General features: G+C 39.9%; 1 protein-coding gene across 4 annotated transcripts in view; it reads left to right on the plus strand.

Annotated features, from left to right (window-relative positions):
- Positions 1-23,552, plus strand: part of il1rapl2 (interleukin 1 receptor accessory protein-like 2) — a 518,624-nt gene that overhangs the window by 145,948 nt on the left and 349,124 nt on the right. The window lies entirely within an intron of this gene.

Consider the following 23,552-nt stretch of genomic DNA (forward strand, 5'->3'; position numbering starts at 1 on the left):
CCCAAAGCTCAAATCATACCGGTTTCTTGAATAAGACCATGGATTCATTGTGCTCAATAGGTCCCCACAGTCACCAGATCACTTGGATTTGGTGAAAATGGAGATTCTCAACATGGAATCCGGAGTAGCTAAAAGTTATAATGTCAACGTGGACCAAAATATTTGAAGATTGTGTTAAAGATTTAACAAGTTGCTGTGAACAAAGGATTAACATGGTTCTAAAGGCAAAAAGTACTAGAAAGGCTTCCCCGATTAATTTCGGGATTTTGAATCCTCTGAATTATTATTGTTTCAATGAGAAACTGAGTCATCATAGTTCCTCCACACCTCTCACATCTTCAAAACATGGGCTGACTAAACCATATAAACTTTTATCTGGTTGCCATTATTAACACTTGCATGTTTGGGGTTGTTCTGTCGAGTTGGTGCTTTGAGTGACTGATTATTTCATCTCCTGTTTCCTTTCAAGCCACTGCCTTGATCATTTTGGCTGCTGTCAAAAATCACTTCTCTTACAGTTTCCTATTTGAATCTCAGTGGCGCTCCACATTAGTGTACCATCACTGTACAGTTTTCTGGGAAAAAGCAACAACCCTGCACAGGTATAGACCTTAATGGATTTCAAAGGGGTTTTTTTCTTACCTGTATTATTTCATTTTCAAGCTACAGAGGTAACCGAGCGCAGCAGGAATGCTTGTCGCTATGAAATGAAATGTCACACTGTGGCATCAAAAGAGCTTTGGACATAGCGCCATCTACAAAAATCTAAGAAAGATCAGAAGTCTGAAGAAAATGCAGTGAGCTGTGTGACACAGTCACCACACAGGTACAAGAAGTCATTAAAAGAGCAATCGTGTTCCGTGTCACAGGGATGAGTGCACACACACACACACACACGCACACACACGGGAAGTTATAATGAGGGCAGGAGATTGTGTGTGCAGAAAACCCCCACTAACACACATGCTGCAAAGTGGCGCACACATGTAAATGCCTAAAAACTATTTACATTTTGGCTATGCCACATGACCACCACCATGTCATTCATATGCTTGCACACAGGCACTGATGCATGGCGGGTTTTGAAATGCAGCCTCCAGCTATGAGACGGGAATACGAGTCAGACATCGCTGAAAACTGTGAACAGAGTTTAACCCCCTGCTGTTAATAGAGAGAAAGCCAAAGAAATAGAAACATTGCTCCAGCTGGGAGAGGTGAGAAAGTGAAACAAGAACTCAAACTCCGGGAAGGGAAAATAAAATGAAGACAATTAGAAAGAAGGAAAGTTGCAGGGAGTGTCTGACAGGTGTGATGTCATTGATTGAGAGAAATGAATGGAAAAAGAAGAAGAGGCACAGAAAGAGAGAGAGGGCCAAAGGGAGTAGGTGTTCCTTTGGCGGAAAATATTTCTCATGAACACACACACACCTACAGTACACACACATGCACACAAGACCACTTAAAGACACATACAAACCTTGGGTCATTCTGACACCCAGTGAGGTGTTATTTTGGCATCTAAATCTTGGTCAGAGAAAAGAGATAAAAAAGATTAAGGTCACATCTGTCCCTCCCTCAGGTGTTTTAGAGGGAAAAGTTACAGTAAGACCCGTTCAGACATGCATTCTTTTCTATTAATCTGAGGGAATCTGAGTGTGTCGCCTTCATGTTTGAATGCACCCTGATCACGCTTCCTCACAAGCCAGGTTGGGAGTCTTACTATCTGGGTTAAACCCAGTCACAGGGCAAGAACAGCAGCAAAAAACTGAATAGTTGCAGACTCAAACTGGGGATTGAAAACTGTTTTCAAAATGTTATATATCACTGATATCATTATTGTCATTATTTACACATTATCATCAAATTGTTAAAATTAATGACCAATTAATACAAGCTACTGTGCAAAAGTCTTTATGAAAGTCTTTCAAAGTTTTGCTTTGGACACGGGGTGTCAAGTGTTAGCTGAAAACTTGTCATAACATCTCATAAATTCTGACCAGGACAGATGGACTACAAAAAAGGGAAGTGTGGCAGGCCTATGAACAGCAGCATCAGTAACAGAAACAGTATTTGAAAGTCATGTCCTTAAGAAATAGAAAAGAAGGACCTCACACAGGGCGTGAGAAAGGCATCTCGCCCTTCAGTTGATCCAGCAAATGTTCTCTGTGGCTATCAAGAAGCCATTTTTTTAAGGAAGGGAACCAATAAGAGAGTATGTCAAGTTAAAGACAAACTGAACTGATAACCAGCAGAGACTAGTCTTATGGATCAACAATACAAATGTGATTTTTCTGGCTCGAAAAACACCTGCATTCATATGTATATCAAAACTGATGTACTGTCACAGCCGCCACAGGCCGATAACAAAACTGGACTCAAACACACTCAAGACCCACAACAGAGACGGTACGTCCATTTAACAGTTTTTTTATTGAGAAACAGCTCAATAGCAAGGTGGTGGGTGAAGGACTCTTAGGAAGGGTGAGTATGACTGATATTGCTTACTGGTAGCCAGGATGAGCTTGGCTTTGAAGGAGAGGATCCGGGTGAGTAATGGCAAAGACTGGCTGACCTGAGTTCCATTGTGTCCGAGATGGTGAGAGATAGCTGGAGGGCAGGCAGGTGAGTTATTTGTATTTTCCAGAATGTAGCGGTAATCTGAGCTGACGTTGAAGGTAAGTGGCAAGGAAGGTCCAAGGGAACTGTGGCACAGGAGAGTCTGAGTGGAGATTAAATCCTCAACCTGCTTACCCAGGATCAGCTTCAGGTGTGCAGGACTGCAGGATAGATGATGGCTCCGCCCAGGGGTGGAGACCAAGGGAACTCAGGTGCCTGGTGGAATTTTCCAGTCATACCTCCAGATGTATATATGCAGTATAGTAGTGTCATATTTTGATCCACCATACAATATCATCTGGAAAGCATCTGATTGGCAGCAGCTCCATTTTTCGGGATGAAAATGTTCCCAAACATACTTCCAATGCAATAAAAGCGTACTTGGACAGAAGAGCATGCAATGGAACACTATAAACGATGGACTGGCCTCCCCAAAGCCCAGGACTTAACATTATTGAAGCTGTGTGGGATCAAGTTGATAGGGAAGAGAGCAAAAGGAGGCAACATCCAAAGAAGAGCTTTGAATGTTCTTGAAGCCGTGAGAGCTATTCCTGAAAACCAGATCTGTAATTAATATAAGATTTTTTTTTCTCCTCATGATGGAGCAAAACAGCTTGACTTGTTTTAAAACTCAACAATTTTTAGATGCTAAATGTTGTAACTATTGTTTTAGTTTAGTTAACTGCAATCTTAGCTTCTTTTCAACATGCATTAATCAGAGTATTCACTTGAAAAATTCAGTAGTTTTGAGTTTTTAAAGAAAAAGCACCTACGATCAAAGACAGGTTTATGTTAAGGCTCACAATATAACATCCACCCAGCTGTGATTTAACAGGTCAAACAAGTTCCTCCAGCTGGAGGAAAATCACCAGTTACCACTAGATACCAAAGCACTCACATGTATGCTTTTGTTCTTTCGCCAGAATCACTCCCGGGATGTGTAATTTAACACAAAATTTATTTTGATATGAAATGTCATTACTAAGAGAACCATTTAAACCATTTAAAAGGGCAGCCTCAACACCCACTACATCAGTTTAGCTTCTTTATGCCTGAGGTTAAATGAGATTGTCAAACTGGAGGCAGATTGTGGCCACAAATTGTTGGAGTTAAGAGGCCAGCAGCCACAGATGATATGGGAGGTGGTGCGTGGCAGCAAATGAAAGAGGCAAAATCACAGCCGAAGGGCTGAAAAAGTGACAACACTGTAGCATTTTTACAATTTAAGCAGCTTTCATATATTCACATTGTTTGTTATAACAAGTAAAATTAGCATAAACCATGTTAAAAGGAGGGCTGCTACTACATAAAATCATGGCTGTAATCACAAATATGCATAATATTGTTTCAGTTTAGAGAAATGTGTTTTTCCTTTCTTTCCTTTTTTACAGATCTTACATGAGCGACACATTTTACATATCATCCAAATCTGCGAAAGATCAGCACAAACTTTTTCTTTTCCTTTATTTTACACTTCGTTTTTTAGTTCCCATCCTTCCACCAGCTCTGCCTCTTTATCTGCTCTAAGCAACTGTCGTCTAACTACTGGAGGTATTGTGTAGCTTGTCATTGAAAACAACAATAAACAGAAGCAATAATGTTGATGATAAGACACAGAAAGCACTTTAGTTCAACATATTCAACATATTCATATGCATATGAATGTTCGCCATTGTGTAATAACATGATAAACTTACATGTGCTGTTTGGAAAACTGCTGGAGAAACTAATGGTTTTTTTTTTACAGAATTATTGTTTATATCTGCAGATATGGCTTTTAAACACCAAACTGTATAACATTTCAACTTAAATTTAGGCTGAGGCTAAAAATAACTTTTATCAGAAGAACCCTCTTTGACATGAGCTCGAAGGACTACAGTGTATCTGTCACTGTACGTCTATGTTTGTTAGTGAAAAAGTTAAGCGTGCATGTTTGAGTGAACAACGTAATCACTAAAAACTGAAGAATTTTAATCTAGATACGAATTCTCGGGCGCGAGGGCTGCATTTGAAGGCACGAGTAGTGCTATGAGTAGTCCTAGCAGAGAGTCAGAGACGGAGCAGACTCTGAGTTAAAAATGGAAGCTGTTCATTCCTGTGAGACCTCATATACTGTATGTGCGTGTAGTCATCCATGGTATCAGTGTGAAGTACACCTCTACAGATCCATTAGAGAACTGAGGAGTATATTTTCAACCTCTCTTGCATACAGTATATGGTCAGCACTGAGAGTGTGTACTCATATACATATAGGTTATCAGTGAGTGTGCTTACAGCTGCAAGCTAGTCCTACTCGCTGCTCTTACACAGCATCCTTTACAAGCAAAAACACTGATATAAAACACAATACATTACATAATAATTCAATGTGATAAACAAACTTGAGTTGAAAATGTTGGGATCAATAAATAAAAAATGGGGCAAAAGCTCAGCAGTCGAACTTACATACACATTAGGCCAACTTTAACACTAAAGCTACAAACAGATATCACTGACAATGGCTGACATCGTGGCAAACTCGACTGATTGTTAACGTGTTCATGAAAATATTAACATATTGCATTTTAACTAACATTACCTTTCAATCTGTTCAGAACAAATACAAAGTATTTCTACAGCACCATTACACACAGTGTCTATGCAAACCAGCAGAATGTTGTGCCATGCACCTCGAAGAGTGAACTCGCATCAGTTTGAGTCGTAACACGTTTCACTTTCAACAAATGCTTTTGACACCTCATCAGCTGACCTTCTCCTACACTGCCTCCTATGCTCCTGTACTGTAGGTGACAGAAATAGAAGACTAGTGTATTGGAGAGACGTGTGAACAGCTGGAGGTGTATTAATAAACTCTCCAAGAGGCCTTGGAGAAAATTAATCAAAGTCACTTCATAGGTAAGTAATAAAAGTATTGTAGTGTTAGTTCCATCTATTGGAAGTTGATGTTGGGGGTGAATGATCCAAGTACATTCCAACAACTGAAGTACATATTTTAGAGATCCATTACTGTAATCTTTGGATGAAGTTAGCATCTTTCTTGATGTTGAGTCTAGGACTTCATAGAAGCTTTTTATGTTAATGCTGAATTGAAAAAAGTGTGTATGTTAATATGTTTTCAGATTATGTCTCATAGTGCTTCTCTGTCTGCTCATATTTCTCCCACAAAAATGCAAATATGAAACAAACAACAGCATGACAAGAGCAACAAGAGCATCAACAGCCAAGCAAATTTACAAATGTGTGCACTGTAATAATTGTATTGGAAACAGAAGACTCTCTGAATGACAGCTGGTTTGTTCTAAATAAAAGACCAGACTGTATTGATTTCTGAAAAACACTTGATAAAGCATTGAAGTTAGACAAAAGCAAAGCCATGGGCTAATGTTGCATGTCTGTGGCATTCAATTATACTACAGCCAGTGGATATTTATTCTGAGCATCTTCCAAAAAAACCTCTAATACCCCGCCTGCTTCAGCGTATCAGCCAGTGTTGTGTGGAGAGTTGGCAGTTTTCTATACAAAACCAATACGATGCCTTTAAGAGACCAAGCTGTAGGAAGTAAGTTATCAGCAGTGTGTAAAGGGTTGGAGGAAGAATTGTCTTTTATTTGGAGTCCAGTGACTGATGGAGCTCCTGCAAAAATAACTGATTTATACAGATTTTTTTATACGGATACTGAAAGGAAGAAGGCTGATAATTTGTCATCATTATCAGAGCTTGTCTGCAAGCCAGAATGTGTTGGCATCCATGTAAAGGTACAATCAGACACTTAATGCACACAGCTAAGAGACGGGAAGATATGCTAGGAAGTACTGAACAGTATTTTGATGTCTTTACATATCTTACAACCTCAAATTGGATCACACAGGCAGAGAGTTGAAGGTGGGTGGACAAATTACACTACTCAAGATTCAATGTTGCTACTCAAAGTGTAGCAACACACTAACAAGTGGCTAAAATAAACTTTGACGTTGGATTCAATTGGCTGTTTGTGCTAATAATTTAAAAAATCCTGTTCAATTTTACCACAGTACAATGCACTCACCACAGCTAATTTGTATCCCTACTTTATTTCACTTAGGGAAGCAAAGTGCTCTGTGTGGAGGTAACCTAATTCATCTGCAGTTTAATATATGCCAGTAGCTTATCCCTCACACACACACACACACATATGCACACAGCTCCAGTAAAAGATAAATTGGATGCATATAAATTTATGGGGAAGACAATAAGTCTTTGTTTCACAATATTCTGGCATGGGCTACACATGCACACAAATACCCACAGAGCACCATTAAAGCCCTGATGCTTACACACAAACACACACACACACACACATATACATCCACATGTACGCAGGATGATTTGTCTACTGCCAGATTCACATTCAAAGTTAATTTGTTACAAGGGAAATCCCGATCCCTAATGCGCGTGTTTGTCTGATTTAAACATTTGATGGATGCGTTTCAAAGCAACCTCTGACCTCAAACTTCCCCACACATGCAACGTGTGTTTTTCAAAATTAAAACTGCAATTGCATGTGTTTTAACAGTAGTAATACAACTCTTGTTACTAGCATTTTAAAGTTGGATTTAATTTACTCTTTGCTACCATGGCAATTTCATGGAACTGTGTGTGGACAAGCTAGTGGAAAGAAATCAACACGTTCCACAAAACATAATCAGGAATAAGAGGATGTGTAGCTAAAAATGAGAGAGTGGCTCATTTGCTCAAACACGTTGTAACAGACGTTTGAGTCACGCACGTTTTTGTGTAAAGTTAATTTTCTTTAAATTTGCAGTTGTTGATCAGATGTTTCCATGGTAGTCACAAGCATTCAAAAACTCAAAGCAGATGTTTAATTTAGGTCACTGGTGAGCTGTCCTACTCATATTTCATAAAGAAGTAATAGCTCCAGAGAGTTCAGGGTGTAAAATTTAAGCAGCTATCTTTAGGGATGAGCTCGTCTGATGGCTTTTCTGCCAATTTGGAGAAGCCTGAGAAATCTCAACATCTCTTGGATGGATTAATATGAAGGCCTGTGCAGAAATTCATGGTCTCTGGATGATTTATCTTAATGGCTGAAGCCTTTGTCCTTTTGTCCAGCAGGCAATTTAGCAAAAGGAAGACAAGTATAAGTCTAAACATGTAGATAGATTGGAAAAAGATGGCGACTGTCACAGTTATTTATTTCACCTTAGTGATCAATTCTGGTCACTTTCCTGTTTCGCTAAATGCCTTTTCAAGTTCCACCATGAGAAACAGTCACGTTTCCTTGAATTGTAAACACCATGATCTGCTCCTTAATATTTAGGATGTTAAGCAAGAGCACAAGGTTGTTAGGCAGCCATACAAAACATACACCTGGATATCCTTTTGTCAGCATACACAGTCCAGGGACTGTGATGTCATTATTGTACACCTCTACCATTGGATAATACCACAGTCACATGCCACTTTTTGAAATATTTTTTTTATTCTCAAGCTTGAATAATATGCTTCAAAGGATGCAGGACATGGGTAACTATCTACTAACACACATTTTACATTTTGTTTCTCTTCTATTTACCTTTTTTAAATGTTGTTTTGTATTGAGCTATATTATAATGCTGTATGTGATTACACCACATTAGAGTTTTGTTCAGCAGTTTTCTGTCTAGCAGTAGTTACCAGACATTTACCATTTCATCTGTTTATCTGTCCATCCATATTTTCAAATGATCTAATTCAGGGCCACGGGGACACAGCTGCCATGGGGTGAGAGGCGGGGTAGACCCTAGTCAAGTCTATGAGCAAGTCTATGAGGCTAAAGGCTAACAAAGAGGGACCGACAACCATTCATATTTATATTTACACCTACATCCAATTTAGAATAAGAAGTTAACCAAACCATGCTAGTTTTTCTCTTTTGTTCCATTATTCATGAGGCCTTTATAACTCAAACTGAGATTTATATATTTGTAGGACTTTTTTTCATTCAGTTATAGCATCACCAGAATCTGTAGGTAAGAATTCTGACCATAATTATTAATTATTATTATTAGGGGGTCATATGATTGTTGGGCTTTTCTCTGTATCTATGAAGCGCCTTGAGGCGACATTTGTTTGCATTTGATTTGGCGCTATATAAATGAAATTGAATTGAATTGAATTTTATTATTTGCTTCGAGCCCTGTGTACAGGAGCTGCATGCTAAAAGATCTTTTGTTAAAAGGGTTGGCGTAATAAGCAAATGCTTCAGCCAATACCTTTTGATTAGCCTTGTCTCATGCTTTCTTGCTTTGTGGTAAATCTTTGTTCTGTCTTCACTGAGATATTTGAATGCTAATCAATAAAAACATATCACTTCACTTCAACCTTACAGTGTAAACTGAACTATCAGCTTGTTAGAACTGTTAATGTGAGCCTGCTAGTACCCAACTCAAAGCACTGCTGTGCAACTTAACAGCAGCACTAGCATGGCTCAAGACTTGAATTTGAATGTTATTTACTTTTTGTCACAAATTAAGAGAAAAACAAGACACAACATGACCGCTGCTTTTCTGAATAAGGCTATCCGTTCATCTCTATCATATTATGTGCATTAATACTGGTATTAAATATGATGTGATATAAAATTGTCACGGCAAAACATCAGTGATATTCTGATGCCATGCATTGGGTTAGACAGCCAACGATAGCCATGTCAGGGAATGATGATCATTTACAGTAGTACAAAGAGAGCTCTGTCATTTACCTACAATGCTTTGCAAAATATAGAAGAAAAAAATATTTTCCTGCTAAAGATGGAAAATACCAACTTGTTTCATAACTTGAGGCACAAGCACACCATCGAGTATAACCAGGCCATGAAGGCAGTGGAAGGAGGGGGCACTAGCAGCTGGTGATGCGGGATGCAGAACTAAACAAATGACTCCACTGAGCATCGCTGGAACACTCGTTAGTTGAACTCCATATGACAGGAAGAGGAAGCGATAAATGAAAATTACTGATGCAGTTGCATGGTGGAAAAGCAGGCCTTTAAGCAGCTGGTTAAAAATGCTCAACCCAAGTTACAACATCCCATTTTGAAAATATGTTTCACTTTTACTGTGCAGGCTCCTGGTGAAGTCATTATTGTTGTTAAAGTGTTACGCAGCTATGTTATAGCTTTACTTCAAATTCCTGGGGAAAATACAGCCCAGGTTACTTGTGTGCTGTGACTTGTGCTGTGTCACTGGATACATTGCTGTGTCACTACTATTGCACTGTATTGCCACACATTGTGACAACAGAGTCACACTTTGAATTAGGTGATCTGTCATCAGTGACAGTAGCTCATTGGAAAAGAAGGCTGGGAAATGTCCTTGATTTTGTTTGCACTAATAAATGCTGCTGTCTGCATGCTGCAATCCCAGATAACATGTTGTTTAGTATTATTTATTCCTATATTGTCAGAAATGTTATTTTCCAAATTTCCATGAGATATTGTGATACAACTTTAGAGCCCTATCACCCACCTTTTTTCTTCACAGTGGTTTTGTTTTTCTGCCTTAAAATTCCCTTAAATCATAAATAAGGCATAACTGGAATGATATTATTGCATGCACTTTATGTACATCTAGTGGCAGCAAGAGGTGATTCGTGTGTGTGTGTGTGTGTATGTGCGTCTGTGTTCATTGCATCTGAAGTTGTAAACATAAACAGGGAACCTGCCAAAAAAGAACTTCATTACAAAAAACAGTCTGGGTGGGGAGGTCAAAACATTGCTATTATCTCAAAAAATTGATTTAAAAGTTGCTATTTAGTTTCTGCTTGAAGTCACAGAAGTGAAAAAATGATCCATTCCAAGTTTTCTTGGAAGTTTTTTTTCTTTTTCACAGAATAAAGAGTGCAGAGTGAGTTGTCGCTGCTAGTGGAAGCCAACTGCTTTGCTAACGTTCTATACGTTTTCAGCAGCCAACTTTTCCTGTGAAACCAAACACAAAGATACTTTTGGATCTGTGTGTTTGAGTGCATGTTTGTGCGTTCTTTAAAACTTTTTCAATATTTGAGTGCTGGGTGTGTAGCATATGAGTGTGCGTGCACGCTTGGACGCAGCATGGAAACAATGACGTCATCTCAATTAGCTGTATCTCTTTCAGCCCTTACACACGTGTGTGTTAAAGCATGGATATGGAGGTAACACACCGTGCAGTGAGAGAATTGCACAGTCAGGCAGGTGTGCGTTCCCTCTCACACTTTCACACTTGCACAATGTGCGCTCAGTCACCCTCGGTTACATTTGGTCAGAACTGAGTACATCTAACAGCTGAATGGAAGATTTTTTGTGAGGTGTGTGTGCATGTGAGTGTGTTTGATTATGTCTGGTGTGAAACACAATGTTTGGCCCACGGCCTGGCAGATTTTAGCAGAAGCCTTGGATCCAGATCACACTCATGCTGGGAGTGAGAACAATTCTATGAGGACACACCCACACAAACACACATAGACTACACACATGCACATGTAACAGTGTGGGAGGAACACTTTTGTCTTTGTCTTACCCTTTCATACCGCAAAGCATTGTCCTTCCTTCCTTCCTTCCTTCCTTGTCTCCAATTTAACTCTACTTTTTCATGCACATCTGTAAGACTAAATCCTTCGCCGATCTGAGAATATTAGAAGGAACCTTTGTGTTAATTAAAATGAGGACTCAGGCTACACAGCAATTTAAAGAACTAACAAACTACCAGTGGTCATTTTTATATCCCAGAGTATGCATCCAATTAAAAACAACCTCAATATCAATGACAGAAAAATGCATACACACTCATTAGGTGAAAACAAATGTTGTATTTAAGCCACACATAAACTGGAAATTCTGCATTAAAACATTGCAGTTAAATGCCTGGAAAGGTCATGACAGAGAGAGGAAAATGGTTTCACGTGCCTATGTCTGTAGGAGGAGGATATTCAATGACCACATCAACAGATAATTAAGCTCCTTAACTGTTAGATGCCTTAGTCTTTGAAGACTGACTGCGTGGTTGCCACTTGGATGAAGCTTTGAAATATTAAGAGGGTTTATTTGAAAATACTGGTGCACGTGCATCTTCATGCATACCTTTGATTTCAGTCTCACTGTACTCTAATGACTGGTACACTCCTGCTGCTGTCTTTTTAAAACAGTGATTGATAGGAACTTGTGCTTTTTCCCATAGTGGTCCCTGCTACAGTGTTTTCTACAAGGTTCAGCATTGCATTAGTATGCACTTCAGTAAAACCCATTAGTACCGAGAAAATTTCCACTGAAAAATTCACAGATTGGTCTCTAAGGTCCATCTTTGTGTCAAAGTTTCATGCCAGGAATGTGCCAGGGAATGTCAGCCCATCTATTAGTTTGGTGCAGGTCTTTTTTACTTCTGTTTTTCTTTAAAACGTCTGTTGTTTTGGGCAACGCCTAAAAAAAATGCTATCAGATATACAATGTGTGATTTAAACGGTTAGTGAACAGATCTATAATAGTCAAAATCTACCTGATTTAAATTTGGCCAAACTCACATTAATTGTTATGGTCTTGGCAACACTATTGTATCACTATCTAAAAGTTCTGTTGGAACCACGTTCTCATGTTCTCTGCAGTGTCTCAGTTTTTTCAAGCACAAAGTACTTTCCACAGTAAGAATGACTGTCATTGCTGTATTCCTTTCAGTGGGTTGATTTAAGGCATTAACATTTAGATGTGTCTAGGAGAGAACATTCAGAGGAACTATAGTGAGTGCCGGTGTACCATCTTTTCAGTGCACAATCACAATGCACAAGTTTTGTGCCACAAAATTTAAAAAATGTATACATCTTTTCTCGCTATCTGGGCCACTTGCCAGATTTGCCTCATTGCAAGTAGAAGATCACTATTTTGATTCACTGCAAAGACACAAGTTCATGGGGACATAACACGACTTCCACTAAGGGATCTACACCAGTCAGGATGTCCATCATAACCCCTGTCCACTGCTGAAAGCACCAACACATAAGCAGAACTGGACCATGGAACAATGGAAGAAGGTGAGCTGATCTGATGAATCATGCTTTCTTTTACTTCACGTGGAAGAGGGTGTGCATCTCTTACCTGAGGAACACCTGGCACACCTGGATAATATCTTGGTGCCAGATACAAAGCACATCTTCAGGGGTCTAGTGGAGTCCATGCCTCGACAGGTCAGGGCTGTGGGACCAACACAATATTAGACAGGTTCTGTTCTGTTATATCTGATCAGTGTGGGTTAGTTTTAGTCCATATGTTGGTCCCCAATAAAATGACTGTAATGAGTCTTTAATGCCTTTAATGCCATGACAATGGATTATCGTGGCTTTTTTTTTTTGCTCATGTTGGCCAGAGGCTCTATCGTAATGATGCTGTCTGAAGAAAAACTGATTAACTTTTGTAGTTAGTCTTTCACCATGAGGTCCGTCCACTGACTTTCACAGTGGTTGCCAGGTTCTACACAACCTTTCCTGTCTTCCACACACAAGTTTTTTCCTTCAGTATACATCCAGGCAAGCATGTCAGTGTCTACATGTGTCTGTGTGTGTGCAGAATGAGCCGCCGCTGTTAGTAGCAGCCAACTGCTTTGCTAATGTTCTATATGTTTTCTGCAGCCAACATTTGCTGTGAAACCATACACAAAGACACGTTTGTATGTGCGTGTGCGTGTGTCTGTGTCTGTGTGTGTGTAGAGCTGTCTTTTCCTTTGCAGACAGGTGCACCAATTATCTCTCTATCTTTCTCTTCCTCGGTCTTCCTCTCTTGCTTTCTCACTCTGCCGCTTCCTGCCCGATACCCTCTATTCACACCTGCTAATTATCCCTGCACGGCTATGGGTATATGTGTGTTTGCATGTCCACATGCGTGACATTCTGCCTCCCGCTGAAGCGACCCTGTTAAGTCCAGCAGTAACAATATATCCGCTGCCACATCCACACGTGCACGTGTGCATATACCAGATACATTTATTCTTCTGGTGTCACCGCAGGATCGATGCAAGATGTTAATTAGGAAAAGCTGTTTTCACACCACTGGTAGCTCGAAGCTCATACCCTCCTGATTGCAGCGCACAAACATTTACCGGCATATTCATTGCAAATTAATCAAGAGAAAACACTGCAAAGGGTCACGCCGCTCGCCACACAGTGACAAACATCTCTCAGTGAAGAAGTACATCAAAGACAGCCTGTTTGAGTTCTCTAGAAAGGAGCGGCTTGATTCATTTGTTTTTGCAATGGGTTAGTGTTTTCTGTCAGTTGTGGCTGGGGTCAGGTTCACACACTCTATATGTTATTCTTGATGGTGGGGTGTTTTGTGCCGGAGAAACAGAAAAACACCATCTGATGTTGTTCACTTTGTCACGAGCTGAGCAGATGGACAAACAGAACAGTCAACTAGTGTTTTTTCAGACACTTGAAATATCAAGCACACAGACGTGGGTGACAAATTAAATATAAGCTCTGGATAAGTAAGGTAGAGAGGCGCAGAATAAGCTACTTTCAGCTGCTCCCTTACTCAATGAATGTAATTTAAAGATAACAAAACTGTTATCCTTTTATACAGATAACGGGGGAAACAGTTACAAGACCTCAAGCAAAAGAGTTGTGTGCTCAGACCGCGAGCGTGTACAAACTAACCAGCACCACCATTTTTAATGATTAAGTGTTTGCACCGTTGTGTGATGGCTGAAGGCATTTAACGTGTTAAATATTGTGTATTATCTGTGCCTGCACCTTCACTTTTTTATAACTATAAATAGCCACATATCTGAAGCAAGGCTTTTAATTCATCACCACCTCCCCATCCCAAAAAATCCTGCCAATAGGTTGGAGCTTCTGTACAGGTGTTCACCTTCCCTCAAAAGGTTGTCCTTCCTTTTGGGTGGGAATTCATTTACAGCCCCACCCTCCTCCCATCATCAAGTGCAGTTTCAGCATTATAATTAGAGGGTTTTGAATTAATTTCTGAGCACTGTCGTACAGCAGGTTGCCTGTACTGCAAAATAATGTCCCTGAAAGCATCTCTGTGCAGATACGGCTGCTAACAGGCTGCTTGTGCTGCGCCATTAGTACCAATAAATAAATCATTATTTTTTTAATAGATGTATTCATTCAACAAAATAGAGTATTAAAGTTCTTGTATTGTGGGATTAGATTTGACTCATAGGAGAAATAATTGATAATTAAATGTGTCAGCACTGCGACAAACAGGAGACCTGTCCATGCTGTACTCTCTCTTTCCCTAAGACAGCTGGGAATTGAATCTTGGATAAGTGAAAGAGAGTGGATGGATGCATTGTAACTGAGGAACAAATAGTTAATTCCCTAAAATAATTTAAAGAGAAAAACTTCATCAGTCAGGGTGCTATCAGGAATCCAGGAGTGTGATAGCTCTGAAGTAGGCAGAGTTAAACCGAATGTGACAGTCAGTTTGGAAGCTAAATGTCAGCGACTGAAAATGTGTTGAATGACATACAAAAACACACACAAGTCATACCATCTCCTCTTGCCCTCTCCATCTTTTCCCTCCATCTCCGAGGTGCCACCTTGTCCTCCTCATTAGATCATCACTGTCTTTTTCTCTCATTAAAGGTCACGGTGAATAATAGCGGTTGGTAAATAAGTGCAGTCTTTGCTGACTGCGAGCAAATTTTTTGCAGAAAACAACAAGTCTGAATGTTTTCTGCAAAAAGAAGGATTAGAAAAGTGGTGTGTGTGTGTGTGTGTGTGTGTGCGTGTGTGTGTGTGTTTGGGGGGGGTAATGAAATAAAAAAAAGATTGGCATTTTCATTTTCTTGCAGAGACATACGGGGGACAGAAAGACGCAATTACAGACAACAACCAGACCGTGTGTGTGTGCACGCAGACACACACACACCCTTAGTCACAGAGAGATATGGCATTTAGCAGCCATTGTCTTTTATAAGCAGAGTAAATCTAATTCATGGACTGGAGAGCGACGCCAAGCAATGTTAGTTTGTCATCCAAATGTCAGCTGTTGGAACGCAGTATGCAAATTCTGAAGATCGGAAGATAGACAGAAAGGCAGAAAGCAGTTTAAGTCTCTTGAGGTCTGTCCCACTCTCAGCTGGGGGTGGGGAAGGGAGGAAAATGAGGGGCTTGGTTACCGCAGTACACCGAGCCTCATGTTTATGTCCAACCCTTCCCAAACCCGGCGTGGAGCAGGAGGGCCAAAGAGCGTCACAAATCAAACCTGCAGTGGCGGCGAGACGGAGCGAGTCACAAATCAAACGCGCTCTATTGCGGGGACAGAGGGTCAGGGCACGTTACAAATCAAAGCAGCTCCGTCAGTGGGATGGCGGGTGAAACAAATCACAGTGACCCCATCTCGTCTGCCGCTTGTCCGAGTGTGAGAAGGGAAAAAAATAAAAAGTTGGGCCGTCGTTGAGCCTGACATTACAAAGACAGAACGAGAGATCAAATGACAGACAGCGAGAGTCGAGTGTAGCGTCACTGCTGACACTAACAGAGAGGAAGAGCTCAGAGACACACATGCTTAGTCTTGTTACCGTTATTACAGACATGTTTGTCATTTTCTGTGTATGGGCTGATGTCGGTGTGTGCACCTCCATGTGTGAGGTTGACTGTAATAGTATTCCAATTGGGGGGCAGTCATGCAGAGCCGGCACATAACTGTGTGGAGATTCTCAACCCAAAGAGCTGTCGATTACCCAAAGAAAGCGTTTGTTGAGTTTTACATGCGGACGAAATTCTTCCACCCGCTTCCCTTTCTCGCTCACCCTTCACATTTCCCTCGAGGCTCTGTGTGTGTGTGTGTTTGTGTGTGTTTGTGTGTGTATGTGTGTGTGTGTGTGTGTGTGTGTGTGTGTGTTTGAGAGTGTATTCACCTGTGAAATACCTTCTATGTACCCACCACCATGCTTGACATGCTGCAGAGATAGCACAGCCCTGCTGACCCCTTCATCCATGCTGGTTTGTGCTTCTCCAGCACACACAGAGAAGTTAAATCATCTTTAGGAGAGATGGGGATCGTTAACAAGAATAAATCTTTCCTGAAAAGAAAAAATGTTAAAAAGGATGATAGAAGGTAGAAATAGCTGTAAAGTTCATGAATTTCAATTTTAGTCGTGGTAAATGTAGGAATCTTTATTGTTGACATAATGGACTGTAATTTTTCACTTGTCTTCAGTGGGACAAACGCAGGTGAATCAAATTTCAGTTTAACAATGGCCCTATTCCATCACATCTCAATGAGCCATAACAGAAAGTGAACATACGCCAAGAACGAGGATTGCTGGCCTTAATGGAATCCATTAGATTTTAGGTCAATCATTTGAAGTGGAAAGGCTCTATCGACGGAAAGAACAGAGATCTAAAGGGGCCAAAATGGATACACAAATCCTACGACTATAAACCCTTAAAAAAAGAGGAAAGGCAAACTAAAGTAGGAGATACAAATGTATATTTGAAAAGCAAAAATCATTATTATTACTTCATTAGGTAACCAAATAATAAGCACACTTGCTGAATAGCTTGGTCTAAGTGCTCTGTTTTTAAAATATCGTATTGTAGAATAATAAGTGCCAAACCTTCAAGTTTGACCAGCAGACTGCTGAAATATGGCAGACAGACGTTGAAACAATATTTTTGGGTTTTTTTGGGGGTTTTTGGGTTTTTTTGGGTTGGGTTGAAACAATATTTTTTTTTTGTTGTTGTTGTTTTTGTGCAGATGTAGCAGGTATTTTCCATGTGTGAGTACCACTAACATGTTTCTGGCCTTGATCCCAAAGCAGAACAAGATAATCCCACATGAAATGAATAAATGAAAGGGTAGGGATAACATGATGAGATTATCAAGCTAACCAGTCTAGTCTGAGTGGACCACCAGATGACCATATGTCCAAGAGTGCTGAGGCTTATCAGGTGCCTGTTAAGTCTACGGAAATTGTAACAGTGCAGATTTGATATCTAAGAAGGAATCGCTGAATGGACGTTTTCATCACTCCTATCTATAGAAAAGAAATGTGTGTGTGTGTGTGTGTGTGTGTCTTTGGTTTGGAGCCATGCCTTAACAAATCCCCCGTCATTACATCCAGTCAATACAGCAGATAATTGGGCCAAATCATATCCATATAAAAGCTTGAATCAGAATTGTTGCATCACTGACACTAACCAGGGTGCTGGACTCTATTTTATTCTTTCTCTATTCATTTTTTTATCTGCTGGTGACCCAAAAGAGAATTTTCTCATCTCCATGGTTGGGCATTTCAATTTCGTTCTAATCTACTATATATCTGACTGTGCACTGGACTCACTTATTTACATGGATCCAAATTAGTTTGAATGTAGTTCATGCTTTCTTTGAACACATTTTAAACGGTCTTTCAAAGCTAAGCTCATGCTGCTACTCAGATCTCAACCTAATAAGCGGTGACATGAATGTGGTGGAAATTAATTCAGCTTACTCCTCTTTTTAAGAACATTTACTCATCAGTTTTGTTTGAAATGCACCCTATTAGTACAAAGTCATAGTAAACAGAGTGAAACTTGTGGAAATTGAAGGAGTTCGGGCTCTTGATGAGCACCAATTTCTGATTTATTTCCAAGCTGATTTTGTAGCAGAGCTTGATGTTCTCTTCTATTGGAGAGTGCAGTTTAGTCCAAAACAAACAATCAGGGCAGTCAGTTAGTTTTTGAGGTTATTTAATAGAAAAAAAAAATTATACTTATAAATATACATATGTGTTATTATTTAATAGTGTATTTAATTACATCTTTCAAAAATGTATGCACTCTCATAAATGAATTACAAGTTATTAAAAGAAACATAGGAGCAGGCGTGAGTTTCTGAAAACTGCCATGTTCCCACCATGTTTCAATACAATCACTGAGAAGGACGTCTCCCTTCTGACTAATGTAGTTTTATATTACTCACTATGTGCAGCCAGATACGGGCATATATGTACACCAAATGTGGAGGAGAAGTGATTTTGTAGGTGTTTTTGTCCATGGAGGGACATTGAAATTCATGCTTTCACCTTCATAAGCAAGACACAGTATGAAGGTTCATACCTATGTTTTATCACCGGAGAAGGAGTGCTCTTTACTAAAAAACAATGCAATGGAAAGGACAGACACAACACGACCAACATCTTAATAAGATGTCATCCTCTTCCTAGAGAACACTTACAGCTGATCAAGTTCAGCCGCTAAAGAATTATGAAACTTTCAGTGTAGGAGCAAATAAAATATCTACATTATCGCTGTTAACCCCCCCCCCCCACACACACACACACACACACACTTAATTTGTCCTCAGTATAAAAATAATTATGCTTAATTTATAATTTATACCTTTAATTTGACATTTTTATGTATATTTATCTGAAATATATAGATGGCAAAATTTACTACCAGGAACTTTGTGGAAGTGGTTTTGGGCTTTAGGAGCCAATTACTCAACCTTAAAAGAAACTTAGTAATGCTGCTTAGTTCAGCTGGTACTTATCAGCACAGACCTTTAAACTGCAGCAAAATAAGCACAGAGGATAAATGGGCTCACTGTGAGTTGGATAAATGCACTTTAATAGTTGTACCAACAGCAGTGATAGTAATAACTAGAGGATTATTTGCAATTTGTAAATCAGTAAAGCACACGTGAGCCATATTACATAACTCTGATGTAAGCGTCGTGCTTAACTCTCTGAACCTTCTTAAACTGTCTCTCATGGACAGATGGACACAAACGGCACACACTGGCCAACATCAGTCACAGTGAGGTGTACATGTGCACATGGTTAGCTGCCATGGCTAAACTATTACTGAATAAAGAGGGCCGCTATGCCTCTTACTCTTCTGCATTACACACCCAGTCCATCACTGAGTGCAATAAATAACATGTTCACCAATTGGGATATTATGCGCCTACTGTTAATTACTTTGTACCTGCAATATAAAGTTTGGACCGTTTAATTGAACTTACCGGGCATAATCTTAATGCCTCTTTCCTCCCATTCAGGCATTCATCCATCCGTCTTCTAGTCACGTATCTTGGCCCGTGTGAAAACAGCAAGCAGAGCATAAAAACTGAGATAGGAGACGTAAGCCCTCCAGCATATCCAGGGTCTGCCCTCAGCCGTTCCTGCCTGTAACACAAAACCACCTATATGACTCCTCTCAACATGATGTAGCTGCGGCTCGATAACTAAGCTTCTCCCAAATTGCTGAGCTATTCAGCCTTTTCCACAGAGCGTGACCAGCTGCCCCATGGAGTATCCTCATCCCTGCTGCTTGTTTCTGCCATCTGATTTGTTTATGATTACTAAAATCCTGTGTTCCACAGAAAAGTGTTGGAACTACAGATTCGAAATCCTCTCTTACCTTTTGTGTTTTGTGTGCGCAAAGACAAAGATGTGTCTGATGCTACAGTAAATATTCCATCCACCCATTTTTTTCACTTATGCTAACCTCACTAATTGCATGTGCTTAAGAGTACCTGGTGAGAACCTGCAAACTACACACAGGAAGGTCCTGGCCAGATTTGAACCTATAGGACCTTGTTGATGTGAAGCAGCAGTGTTAATCACTGCATCACTGTGCATGCTACACAGCAAATCCAGCATGTCCAAATTAACACTGTCAGATTTGATTTCAACACTTTTAAAGTGTCTATATGGGTCCACACCAGAGAGTGTTAATTTAACTCTTTTTGGAGAGTTGGTATGTTAACTCTGATTTAGTGTTAAACACCAAATCTCTCTGGAGTTGATAATTTAACACTTGGTGTTAAGAGTTTATATATTAACTCTCAAAGAGTATTTTAGTTTAACTACGTAAGAGTTATCTTCTAATTAATTCTAAAAAGCGGGAATTTTACTGTTCTGAACTTCTAGAAATTTCTTTTGGAAATAAACATTTACAAAAAAAGACGCAATGGTTTTTGAAAAACATTTATTCTGAACTGTGCACCACAATTTCAAAACATTTTCTGAAAGATGTAACAGTGTACATGTTCTCACTTTCATTAGAATTTCGTTTATCAAAAGGTCTGACATAGGTGAGCTGGTAAATGCAAATAACAGCATTCTCATCACTTGTTTCAATAAATACAAAATACAATATGCATGTCTTTCATTCATCACTTTGTGGAACTGCAACACACTTCTGCTCTCCCCCATATTCCATCTTCACAAGCATATCCTATGTGGAGATTGAAAACAAAATTAGTTGACACTAATTAATGGCACAAATCAATTGCAGCACAGTAAAAAAAAAAAAAAAGGAATCCTTTTTGAGCCATTACTTGTGTAAAGTATTTTCCCAAAAGACAAGGACACAGACAACAGGTAATACTGAACTAAATGTAAAACCTCAACCTTTTTCATTTTTACCTAAACCGTGTGCACAAAACTCTGGAGGAATCTAAGTGCTAACGTAGAACTCAGTCGGGACTCGGGACATCTGCTACTGCTGTTTGCTCGTTTTTTATGAGAGATCGTTTTCAGGCTTCAAGTAGCACCATTATATCAACATTTCACATTCTACACATTGTTTTAAGTGTATTTGACCAAGAAATTTGACTGAAAATTCACATGCAAGCTTTTTTTCAAGGCTGTGGTATTTGCCCGCAAACAATACCTTTCAGCTAGCTAAAACATAATATTATGCTATCACCGAGCAACATGGCTAATGCCTTTCACACATAGGGTTGCCAACTCCCTGAGAAATAAATAAGGGACACCTCGTGGCCAGGGCCGGGCGACCCAGTTGTCTTCACCCTTCCCAGTGTGGTGAATTTTTTAGCTCTTTTTTTGTTGTGAAATTATTTTTTTTAACCATTTGACTTGAATTTGATTTAAGTAGATGCGTATTCTTTGTGATATCAACACATGGGAAACAAAAATCATTTAGCCATTTATTTTTAGCTCAAAATGACAACATTAACACAATAAAACAGGTCTCTTTCTTAAACAGAAGCCTGTCATGCTTAAGTTTTGATAATAAAAGTAAATCTTTCTTTAAAAGAACTCTGTCCTGCTTAACTTAAAATTATATAAATTAATAGAAAACAATAGAAAGAAAAATATTCTTGTAACAGTGCACATTTAGTGCATTTAGTGCAATTGGCTTCAGCAGAGGCATTATTTCAGCTTTTGCTCCCGTTTGTAAACCCACTTGTTCCCATGATTACGCGTCATAACTCATCATCATTATTCATCTATGTATTACTTTTATGTATTACTCATCTATTTGTTGTAATCATCTATCCTTGCAGTTGTTTATTACACAAAATAAATTATATTATCACACTTCTGGCCACATAGCGCTGATATTCACTGCACATGCCCATTTTAACCTTAACCAGAGGGTTTAAAAACAAACAAACCAGTGTTTACCATATCTGGTTCTGCCGTGGCCTGGTAGACAAAAATTGGTTAAGGGTTCCCCGAGCTTTCACGCCCCTCATGTTCTTCATGTGCCCACCATTAGAAGCACGCCTATGGAAAAAGTGCGCCGGCACACAGTGCAGTGCGCTTTATAGATGTTATCGTGCACTTTTCCAGCCAGGTGTTTTCCTTTTCCCATTCTTCCCTGCACTTTTGCAGCCTTTTTTTCTTTCTCTGAGAGGAACAAACATTGCTGGTCTAATGCCTGGCTCACACTGTGCGATTTTTGGCCCATTTTGAGCCGATTTTTGAGTCGTGCGACCAATTTGGTGATCGGCCCGATTTTGGCCTTCATCGTGCATCGTGTAGTATACGTGGGGTAACGAGAAGCGATTAACACCTCACGACCAGCTCCCGATCATCAATCGCTCGTGAGGGTGTCACCGCAGCCGCTCACACTGCTCACGCGCAAACACGTAAACGTCGGTGAAAAAGACGGCGCAGCACGGCTGTGCAGCGTGTGATCTGGACTCAAGCGATGGAGGCACAACTTGTAGAACTTTGGAAAGCTCATCCGAGCCTTTTCGATGTGGCATCACCAAATTATCACGACCACAACAACCGTGAAAATAGTTGGATTTACATTGCTGCTCAATCACAGCTGCCTGATCATGTTTGTCATTAGTAATTTAGCAAAGTTGATGGTGGTGTGTGTCTGTGTGAGTGAAAGACAAAGAGGGAGAGCGAGCGACAGATTTTCTGTTATAACCTTCATTTTATGGAGGCACAGTGTGACTCAGGTCGCATCAGAGCATCGGGCGGTATAGTGTGAGACCTGCATCGTGACCTACGAACTTATAACCCATGCGAGCCAATCGTGCAGTTTGAAAATCGCAGTGTTTGCCCAGCTTCAGGTGTACTGTCGTCTGAGACTTGCACCGCAGTGTCGGCGTTTGTTTCCCTGTTGGCCATGCTTTTTGTTGTGGTCATCTGTTGTCTTCCGGTATTTTCTCCGCAAGCGACCTTTCCTCAACCAATGAGATGAGCGGTAATCTGAATTGTCATACTCGAATTGTCATAAGTGTGCTGTCAGCTCATTGGTCACAAAGCAGGGGCGGGGCTGGGAATTATGTTTTCAAACAAAGCGTTAATTACATTAAAACTTATAGACTACTTTTGATTCTCACTGTATTACGGGACAAAGTGCGTCCCTTATTAGCTCAATACGGGACGTGTACTTTTGTTTCTAAATACGGGACGATTCCGTTTTTTAAGGGACGGTTGGCAACCCTATTCACACAGCTTTGTCTCAACTCCAAAGAGCCACAAAAGTAAAAGCTAATAATAATAATTGAAACAATCTTTGAAAACATGACTTACCAAGCATGGCAAACAACTCAAATATGTAGAGCAAAATGTTCTGAAACGGCTTCACTTCAGCTTCGATTGGAGCCGTGCTGGGGGCGGAGTCTGTGAATTTACTCTATTGGTGTCATAGCCCCTGTAGGAGTTCAGAGTTAAGAGGTCAAGAGTTAATGTTTCCATTGTAACACCTCCAGATT

This window comes from Neolamprologus multifasciatus, chromosome 2 (assembly GCF_963576455.1).
Source record: "Neolamprologus multifasciatus chromosome 2, fNeoMul1.2, whole genome shotgun sequence".
In the NCBI taxonomy this organism is placed as follows: Eukaryota; Metazoa; Chordata; class Actinopteri; order Cichliformes; family Cichlidae; genus Neolamprologus; species Neolamprologus multifasciatus.